The sequence below is a fragment of the Oncorhynchus keta genome, chromosome 11 (genome assembly GCF_023373465.1).
Source record: "Oncorhynchus keta strain PuntledgeMale-10-30-2019 chromosome 11, Oket_V2, whole genome shotgun sequence".
NCBI lineage: Eukaryota > Metazoa > Chordata > Actinopteri > Salmoniformes > Salmonidae > Oncorhynchus > Oncorhynchus keta.
The window spans coordinates 20,645,668-20,656,048 of NC_068431.1; the positions used below are offsets into that span (position 1 = coordinate 20,645,668).

At 41.5% G+C, this 10,381-nt stretch overlaps 1 long non-coding RNA gene and 3 other non-coding genes across 5 annotated transcripts; all 4 read left to right on the forward strand.

Annotated features, from left to right (window-relative positions):
- The first annotated feature begins 49 nt into the window (after positions 1–49).
- LOC118389884 (uncharacterized) lies at positions 50–4,785 on the forward strand. 2 transcript variants are annotated; one of them, XR_004826861.2, is made up of 9 exons: positions 50–209; positions 1,017–1,088; positions 1,458–1,501; positions 1,676–1,753; positions 2,106–2,158; positions 3,612–3,657; positions 4,036–4,097; positions 4,331–4,366; positions 4,633–4,785. It is a non-coding gene; the product is annotated as an uncharacterized LOC118389884 (long non-coding RNA). The 2 variants fall into 2 exon arrangements; XR_004826862.2 differs by having other exon boundaries at positions 73–153.
- Positions 1,909–2,042, forward strand: LOC118390812 (small nucleolar RNA SNORA18). The gene has a single exon (XR_004827013.1). It is a non-coding gene; the product is annotated as a small nucleolar RNA SNORA18 (small nucleolar RNA).
- LOC118390809 (small nucleolar RNA SNORA8) lies at positions 3,409–3,545 on the forward strand. Its single transcript, XR_004827010.1, has one exon. It is a non-coding gene; the product is annotated as a small nucleolar RNA SNORA8 (small nucleolar RNA).
- LOC118390810 (small nucleolar RNA SNORA8) lies at positions 3,707–3,846 on the forward strand. The gene has a single exon (XR_004827011.1). It is a non-coding gene; the product is annotated as a small nucleolar RNA SNORA8 (small nucleolar RNA).
- Positions 4,786–10,381: the final 5,596 nt, after the last annotated feature.

Below are 10,381 nucleotides of genomic sequence, written 5' to 3' on the forward strand. Positions count from 1 at the left end.
GGAAAATAGTACCTAGCCATCTTGCGGCAAAATATCCACGACTATGATTGGTTGTGGTGGTATGCCGTAAAGCGTTTTCTGCCAGCGTTGTCTTATAAATACTCTTCAGACTCCTTGAACGGTCTCATTTCGTCAGTCTTCAGGATCGCTTTGGTAAAGTAGCATGCTAACATACTCTGTCGACGGTGCTGCTAAATGCAGCAATGAAGGTACAATTGAATTACTGAGTAATATGTAATGTGTTAATCCACGTTGTGGATTCAATGTTTAGGAACTTCTCTTTGTTTATTTTTTTCTCAATTTGTTATTTCTATTTTCTTAACTTGATTTTTTTTTTTTAAAGTAAGCATTTCACTGCTGTTGTATTCGGCGAATGTGACAAATACAATTTGAATAGTTGCGATCATGCTTCCCTGCCACGCGGTGTTGCAAATGGCTCGCTAACGTTAACGTTTGCAAAAGAGGTATCAAACTACAAGTAGCTAGCTATTTTGTCATGGCTTGTCTATTGGCTATTGTGGTGGCAGCCTATGGTTGTTTTGACTGCTGTAGTTTCTAGTCTGTTAGCAAGCCATCTAATGTTAGCAAACAGGCCCGAAGATGACTGGCTAGCTAAATGCCATGTGCATCTTTACGTATGGAGTTTCCTAGATTCAATGGGTGAATTCCATCGATGTGACATGGCTATAGAACTGTCGGGTTTGCTTTCATCTTTACAGATTAATTGTATTGGTGACAATGAGGCCCGTAACATCCTCGCTAACCAGTCTTAACCTAGCTAACGTTAGTTGACTAAATACAGGCCGAGGCTCGTTAAATAATCTGCTAGATAACGTCAGTGACGTTTCTCTGGGACTAAAGGTCATTACCCAAACTAATGAACTCTTGTTTGCGAATATAGCTTTGAACGGTAATGTGTTACATCTCAAATTGTATTTTCAACAGAACTATGGACATCTAACGTTTTATGATTTTGCTTCACATGCCTTATTCCCTCTGATCCTTGATAATTGCAGGAAATTACAGACTCCACATTTGGCTATCTTGAGTTGAGCCAGAACTCTGTGCGCCAGAAGCTCTTCCACGCGGTAAGACATTTCCTGTCAAGTCTTTGTAAGCACAGTGCCAGTTGGGGCCTTGACATCGTGGGCCTTAGTGCTGGTGCAGTGCACATAGCAATCCATTCTCTTGCAACCCACTGCTGTGCTCACCTAGCAGCAGTGTTACTAATGAGACTGGACATTTGTCTAACAAGAAATGATTTACAATGATGGCCTGCTAAAAGGCTTCCTGCTTGGATGGGGGGCTGGGACGAGAAATAAAATATTAATGGCAAGACGCCAACACTACACAGACCTAAGACACCATAGTGTGGCAGCAGCACATGACAAGAGAATCAATTTGTACATGTATTAATACAAAGTATTTGCCATTTATCCATTGCTTTCATCTTTCAGGGAAAAGCTTAACATGAAGATGTTTAATTCAAGATCAAACTCGGGTATGTTTGATAACCTTAAGCTTGATATATTAATGGAAGTAATGATGATTGGCTTAAATGTTCAACTGCTCTGAATTGTGATTAAGGTATGCCTTTCTGAACAAACCGGTGATGTAAATGCTGTAAACCAATGTTCATATTCATTGAATTCACTACTTTCCATTGCTTCAACAGCTTCAACCGCTTCAAGGAGCAACTGAGTTGCCCTGAATACCCAAGAGTTCCTGAGCTTGTGGTCATTTGCCGAGTCATGTTAGTTTGTTTTTCAAAGATCCAATTGAGTCAACTAGAATAACCTTGGCATGCATTTAGTTTTATAGTGAGTGGTTAATTTCACCACTTGCAATGCCTACTCCACTTTATTGATATAATCCTCAGTGCTTCGTATTTAAAGGTTCCTGTGCTGTATTGAGGCCTATCCCGACAGACTCCTCACTGTGGGCCCTAGTCGTTGGAAATGCCTCAAAGAACAAATTTGTGGTTTCGCTTTACCCACAGGGCTACTGCCATTAGCCCTGTGAGATATTACTACAGAACAAATACTCAAAATTGCAGCACTGTTTTAAAGTGACACTGTTTCTAATGACCTGCTTGTCTGGTGTAGGTCTACCAAATGGCCACGGGGTGGCTCAAGCCCTGATGCAGAGCGGCCCTTTGGTGAGTATTATTGAGGGCTCGTCTTAATTTGCACCTGTCTCGGTGGACTATTCCATCACGGGTATACCATTAGCACACTTACTGTCAATTTCTAATATGCAATATATATTCTGTCACTGGAAATGTGGTAATGTGTTCAATATTAGTCTTACACGGCACCCAAACAGTCTGCGTGCATGCACCATTCATTGTGCATAAATGTATTTTGTCCCGCTATACCAAACGCGATCACAACACGCAGGTGCAAATATCAAAACAAACTCTGAATCAATTACATTAATTTGGGAACAGGTCAAACTAGTTCGCGTGCACTTTCTAGCTAATTTGTCCTGGGACATCAACTTTGGGTCGTTATTTACCTGAAATGCACAAGGTCCTCTGCTCAGACAATTAATCCACTCGCACAACAGTCAACTGAATCGTTTTTAGTCATTCCTCCCAGGCTTTTTCATCTTGGAAATTTTATGGTGTTTGGTAAATCAAGTTTAGTAGGATTACTACACTGACGAGCAACGGTTCGTCTTTTGATCACCCATGTGGGTATAGTCGATGACTGGCGGATTGCTGTTTTGAAGCCTGTATCTTGGCACTCCGCACTTGTAAAACTGTTTTGGAAGCTATAGAAAATAATTTGTCTAATTTTGAGTGTCCTGTGGGTTTGCTTAGACACCTTAATTCATACTTGTATTGTGCGCCAAATATGAAAGTTTACATTTCCTTAACTTCACGCACCCATCCCATTAGTGGGATCATTTTCATCAACTGCTGAATTGCACAGCTCCAAATTGAATTACACAAAATATTGCACTTTTGTGAAATCACAAGTGTAATATAGCAAAACAGTGTAGCTTGTTAATCCACCTGGCATGTCAGATTTGAATAAAGCTTTTCAGAGAAAGCATAAGCGTTTATGTAAGAACATCTCTAAGTAGACAATATATTAAACACTAACAGCCAAGTAGATTGGTCAGAAAAGCTAATTAAATTGCTTACCTTTGCTCTGTTTTATGTTCAGAAATCCAGGCTTGAGCAGTCACGACATCGCAGAACAATTCCAAATAGTGTCTAAAGTGTGTCAAGATGTCAAATGTTTATTTATAATCAATCGTCAGGTTGTTTTTACAATATATAATCAATAATATGTCAAACTGGAATGAAGCTTCTTGCATCTGATCTGGGGAACTTAGGTTTCAGATGTCAGATTTAGTTTTGAATCCCTGGGGTCTATGGGAGGGATAGACTATGATCACCGCACTGCATGGTATCTGCAGCCAGCTGCTACTCCGGTTGGACTGTTCATTAGTCAGTGCAAGAGAAACTCGGCATATGGCATCGTTGGTCTCCATGTCTTTGTGTGTGGCGTCCTGGTATATCTGTCGAGACACTTCACTTCTCATTAAGTTTCCATCATTGAACTTCCGGTATGCAAATTTAATCTATTTTCTCTTGACAGGCCTGTTGTATCATGTGCCAAGGGCTCTGAGAGGGTAATGAATTAAGTGAGTATTTGTGTACAGTCTCGTGATGCTAGCAGAGTGCCCACTGAGTAGCACTGTATGGTATCTGCAGCCAGCCTTCACCACGGGCTGTTCTGTTCATAACACAGTGCAAGATCAACTCTTCATATGGCATCGTTGGGCTCTGGGCTGGTCTGTGCCTGGCGCCCTGGTATTTGTGCAGAGACAACACTTTCCTTCTCAATGGGCTACTCTGACAATGATGCCCCAAATTGAGACTCACTGTATCAAAGTAATGTTTCTGGGCATTAAGATTACGTTAGTGTGTATTAAAGGCTAAGAATACTGGCCATGAGGTGTGATAAATGTCGTGCTGTAGTGTTCAAGGTATTGAGTAATTAAGTGTTGACTTCACTTCAGGTACACCAGGACTGGTCTTTTGATGATCCAGAACTTGGCTGAATGATACATCTCCAGTGAAGGTAACTTCCTTTTGTCTTCCTGGACTTTTTGGGCTGTCATCAGTTTGGTCATATACCAAGGCTCTTGGGATATACAGTTCCTGACTTGCTGTGGAATTGACCATAAAGTAAACCTTCCAGTGGGTCTCACCAGCGCCATGCTGGAGGTGCTCTATTGGAAACAGTGCAATAACAAAGTTAACTGAGTTACTCACCATTTATTTGTATTTAACTTAGTGAATTGTCTCTTTCAGGTTGTGCATCCCTGGCCAACAAATGACCAGAGTAAGGTGAGGAGCTACTCAGTGTGACGTGTTCCGGATCATTTTCAAAGGGGGCCTGTCGGGCTTTCCCACTGCTGGTCCTTCACGCAGTGATCCCACAGCAGCGCCCCTGGTGACTCGATGCAGATCCTTTTTGCCATGGGTGCTCTGCAGTCTACACGGGCAACATGACTCTTACTCAATATTACATCAGCAACTAGATCATGCCTGCTTATTAATGCATAGAAGGAAATTTGTCTAAAGTTTAACCAAAATGTATTTCTAATCAACAGGTGATCTGTTTCAGCCCTGCATGCACCCATCAAGTTAAGAGGTGTTTGAAGAAATTAACAAGATGAATGCTTTCTCCAAGATGCAATTGAAAATGTAGCTCAATCTGACCTGTTGAGCTTCTGATAATTTCAATAAAATTATTGGTAATGCAATTTGGTTACTTACTACTTTCCTGGGAAAGGGACATGGAAAGTGTTGGGTTCATAACCTAAAATTCAAGATCCCCTGAATTTTCCCATATGCACAAAGCTTAGTTCTTCAATTGTGTGCACATTTGTTTACGTCCAAGTTAGTAAGTGTTTCTCCTTTGCCAAAATAATCCACATTATAGAAGTGAGGCATATCAAGAAACTGATTAAATGGGTGCATCTTGTGCTGAGACAGCTTTTTGGTGGGGAACAAAATCTGATTTGTTCCTTGGTGTGGGCCCTGTTCAGTTGAAGCCTAAAGTTTGGAACTTTATTTCATCAGGTAAAATAAATCCATTTACATTTCCAGTATGCATGTTTGGCACCGCATTAAGCTACGTTTGTGGCATATAATTGGCACAGCCCTCGCACCCACCAAGAAGGTTGACTTCAGGACTAGGTTTGAAGGTGTTTTGCATAAATTGTGGTGCTTTATTGATGCAATGTAAACGGGCCTAGTGTTTCCATGAGGGGTGTGATCACATGGGGGGAAGGTGGAAAGGAACTGACTTAAAGGTGGGTTAGGGCAGTAGTTTATGTCTGCCTTGCATAAACGTGGCCAAAGTTCACTCATGCAATGTGTATTTTCACATGGGTCTGTTACTGGTTGTGGTTGGGGTCTCCCATGTATTTTCTGTTTGTGGTTAAATGTCACTCCGCACATGCATCCTCTAATGGGTGGTTTCTGAAGTTGGTGTGAATGTGCACCCGATGCAATGGGCTTGACGGTTATGGTGGGTTGTGAAGCAGCTAGTTGGTCAATTAGAAACTTACTCAATACACATGGGTGCTGAGGTAATCAGAGCCAGACACTTTAAAGGTTCCTATAATCCTTGCACAACTTCCAGAACAGTCTCACTGGTCTCGAGGCTGGGCTTCAACGCATATGTACAGATTTTTGGTGGTGCTCATTAGAATAGATAAACCCAATTGTTTGGACACGGGCATAATTTTAACTATCACATGTATTTGCCCTGATGTTTCACTACATAATCACTCCCTCGCAATAACAGCTGTTCAAACAATTGGCTTGTTCTTCCCAATTTGTGTCTTGGCTCTCTAGTTCATTCTTTTCATATCTGTAGTGATGGAATTTGAGATTTTTCTAATGTCTTGTACCTTGTGCTTTTCCTCCCAATGCTTGCTGAAGTAAGATCTCAGGAAGAGTACCGATGAGGGTAATCTCATTGAGGGTTTATGCTCTCATTAAATTGAGGCTCAAACAGTATGGGGCTCTGTTTCTGTGTCAAGAACAGTGCACAGATCCTGCTGTGAACTGCCGTCCACTCCTTCAGACTAATTTTCTGGTCGTGTCCATACCGTTCTCCAATGTAGAAGGACATCCATTAGAATTCAGATTTTCCGTGCTCTAATTAGCCTATTTCCCCTCGCACCAGTGGAGAATATCAAATCTAAGTTTAGCGTGCATTCGGGAAGTATTCAGCCCCCTTATATTTTTCCACATTACAGCCTCATTCTAAAATTGTTTACACAAAAAATGCTCAAACAATACCCCATAATGATAAAGCGAAAAGTTGAGTTTTATAAGTCTTTAAAAAATAATATAATAATAAATGCCATTTAGCAGACGCTTTTATCCAAAGCGACTTACAGTCATGTGTGCATACATTCTACGTATGGGTGGTCCCGGGGATCGAACCCACTACCCTGGCGTTACAAGCGCCATGCTCTACCAACTGAGCTACAGAAGGACATACCTTATTTACATAGGTATTCAGACCCTTTGCTATGAGAGTTGAAATTGAGCTCCGGTGTATCCTTTTTCCATTGATCATACTTGATTGGAGTCCACCTGTGGTAAATTCAATTGATTGGACATGATTTGGAAAGGCACACACCTGTCTATATATAGGTTCCCACAGTTGACAGTGCATCACAGAGCAGGAACTAAGCCATGAGGGTAAAGAAATTGTCCGTAGACAACCAAGACAGGATTGTGTCGAGGCAAAGATCTGGGAATGGGTACCACAAAATGTCCTATTTATTTATCTGTTATTTTACCAGGTAAGTGTCACTGCCCTGGGGCAATGGGATATTTATTTTTAGACTAGAGGAAAGAGTGACTCATACTGGCCCTCCAGCACCACTTCCAGCAGTATCTGGTCTCCCATCCAGGAGCAACCCTGCTTAGCTTCAGAAGCAAGCCAGCAGTGGTATGTAGGGTGGTATGCTGCTGGCATTGTGTGCACATTTGAAGGTCCCTAAGAACACAGTGGCCTCCATCATTCTTAAATGGAAGAAGTTTAAAGCCACCAAGACTCTTCCTAGAGCTGGCTGGCCTGCCAAACTGAGCAAGCAGGGGTTAAGGGCCTTGGTTAGGGAGGTGACCAGGAACCCAATGGTCACTCTGACAGAGCTCCTCTGTGGAAATGGGAAAAGCTTCCAGAAAGACAACCATCTCTGCAGCACTTCACCAATCAGACCTTTATGGTAAAGTTGACAGACGGAAACCACTCCTCAGTAAAAGGCACATAACAGCCCACTTGGAGTTTGCCAAAAGTAACCTAAATTACTCTCGCAGACCATGGGAAACAAGATTATGTATTCTGATAAACCAAGATATAATTATTTGGCCTTAATGTCAAGTGTCACATCTGGAGGAAACCTGGCATCATCCTTACGGTGAAGCATGGTGGTGGAAGCATCATGCTGTGGGAATGTTTATCAGCAGCAGGGACTGGGAGACTAATCAGGATCGAGGGACAGATCAACTGAGCAAAGTACAGAGATATCCTTGATTAAAAACCTGCACCAGAGCACTCAATAGCAGGGACTTGGGTGAGGTTCACCTTCAACAGGACAATGACCCTAAGCACACGGCCAAGAGAATGCAGGAGTGGCTTTGGGACAAGTCTGAATGTCTTTGAGTGGCCCAGCCAGAGCCCAGACTTTAACCCGATCAAAACATCTCTGAAGAGACCTGAAAATAGCTGTGCCGCAATGCTCCCCATCCATCCTGACAGAGCTTGAGAGGATCTGCAGAGCAGGTTGAGAGAAATTCCTCAAATACAGGTGTACCAAGTTTGTATTGTCATACCCAAGAAGACATTAGGCTGTAATCACTGCCAAAGGTGCTTCAACAAAGTACTGAGTAAAGGGTGAATATTTATGTACATGTAATATGTCCTGGCGGAGATTTTATACATTTGCAAAAATAAAACTGTTTTTGCTTTGTCATTGTGGGTTATTGTGTGTAGATTGAGGGAAAAAGACAATTTAATACATTTTAGATTAAGGCTGTAACAGAATGTGGAAAAAGTATAGAGGTCTGAACTTTCCAAATGCACTGTAACTGTCACGTCAAATACTACAGGTGTAGACTTTACCATGAAATGCTTCACAAGCGCCGAATAAAACCGATGTAGACTTTACTGTGAAATGCTTACTTACGAGCCCTTTCCCAACAATGCAGATTTAAAAAGTACAAAAATCATCAATTAACTGTTCAGCAGTCTTATAGCTTATGGGTAGAAGCTGTTCAGTAGCCTTTTGGTCCCAGACATGGAGCTCCGGTATAGTATATGTACAGTCATGTTTTGAACTGTATACCATGGAGAGGGGAGGGGCATAGCTTTTTTCTAAAGGGGAATATGAACTGCATGTTTATTTTCAAGACGCTCAATCGTGTTATCTGATCTCCGGGAGGATTAGGCCTAGATATTTTTTAAATATGGAAATGCATGCTCTTGCAGGTTCACAAAAGTAAAAATGTCTATTGCATCACATGTTTTAATCTGTACAGTATTTCAATGTGGTAAATTTTATGCATCAGACCCCCCCCCCAAGAAATTGTTCTAACAACCTGATGAACCTGCAGTTCAAGCCTAAAGTTGCCATCTCAGCAACTCCTTCAGACCCATATAAAACTACTTTCACTAGTCCATGTCAATCCAAGAAAAGGGGAGGTGGTGGAAATGGCACTAGAGAAACCTCAAGAATACATAAAAACATCTGAAGGGAAATGTCCTTTGAACTGAACAATATCATATTTTCCACACCCTCAACTGGGCCATAGCTTTGCGAGATCAGAGTGGCTGTAGGGTCTTATCAATGCCACAGACAAAAAAGCTTGTTATTTTATGGCTCCAGTCAGCTAGGGCCTTAGTTACCACCAGTCATAGCCTGTGAATAATTAAACTGCTGTCTAGTTTTTATACTGAAGCAAGGCCTAGTCTGGTCCGCGAGTGTAGGAGGGGTGATAGTGCACATACTCTCAGTAGCTTCATCTACGAAATAGCAGTAAGTTGATGGTGATTGAGATGGAACTTATACTGCATGAAATTACATCACCACCTATACAAGTCTATCCTCCCACCTGCAGGTTCAAAGAATGTGACCTGAGAAAACATCATAGTTAAAGCCCCTGAGTGGCGCAACGGTCTAAGACACTGCTTCTCAGTGCTAGAAGCGTCACTACAGACTACCTGGTTCGATTCCAGGCTATATCACAACTCGCTGTGATTGAAAGTCCTATAGGGTAGACCATAATTGGACCAGTGTTGTCTGGGTTTGTCCGGTGTAGGCAGTCATTGTAAATAAGAATTTGTTCTTAACTGACTTGCCTAGTTAATAAAAGGTTAAATTAAAAAATGTTAAGTGTACCTGTATTTGCCTTTGTAGAGATACTCTACAAAGATGTCTGAATGTTGTGCTCTACCCCAAGTACAATGGAACCACTGTCCAGGGGGATTCCTGACATCAATGGTGATTATGATTTCGTTTGATTCTTTGCATACAGAATACCACAGATAACTCATTTGTACGTTCTGTTGCCTTAATCTTTGGATTTATGTCAGATATAAATCATAGAAAAGCTCATTTGTGGGCACAATTACAGCACCTTCAAAATCGGTCAGTGCTATCAGGGATCCTTGGGACGTACCCACCCTAAATCCTAAACATTTTAAATTTCAACTTCAATCGGGTAGGGATGTTCCAAGGATCCCGGATAGCACAGGCCCTTCAAAATCCCAGTCTGGTAGGTAGTAAGGTCAGAGTACAAATACTCTTTCAAGATCTTGTTTAATGGCATCATCACCATTGTCATTTACCAATGCATTGACGGACCAGGCCATGAATTCTGAACCTCCACTGAGTGATGCTCTGAGTGGAATCCCATAAATCAGGTTTACTTGTTTCTTTGTGTTCAACATTAAACTCTTATCATGCTGCTATCTGCTTTGGGGAGCTGATGAACTTTACATCAAAAGAAAGTGAGTATGGTGATTGAGTTAACAGGGTCCCATTGTTAAAATTGCAAATGTATAATGTGTCAGAGACTGTCAGACATCAAGTGTGCTGTCCCCCCAGTTTCGGCTATCAATCAGGCTGCCCTGCAACTCAGATTACTGTAATAAGCCTACTTTAATTTTAAATTGTATTTATGAGGTAAATTAGTCTTCCTTCTTTCAATGCAAACCCCTACAAAATATTAACCTTATAAGTAGGCCACCGATAGGACCAAAACCTGTGTGAATAACTGAAAGCGAACAGTTAATGAATTTCAGATGGAGATAGGTAAGTATATAAGACATGTATG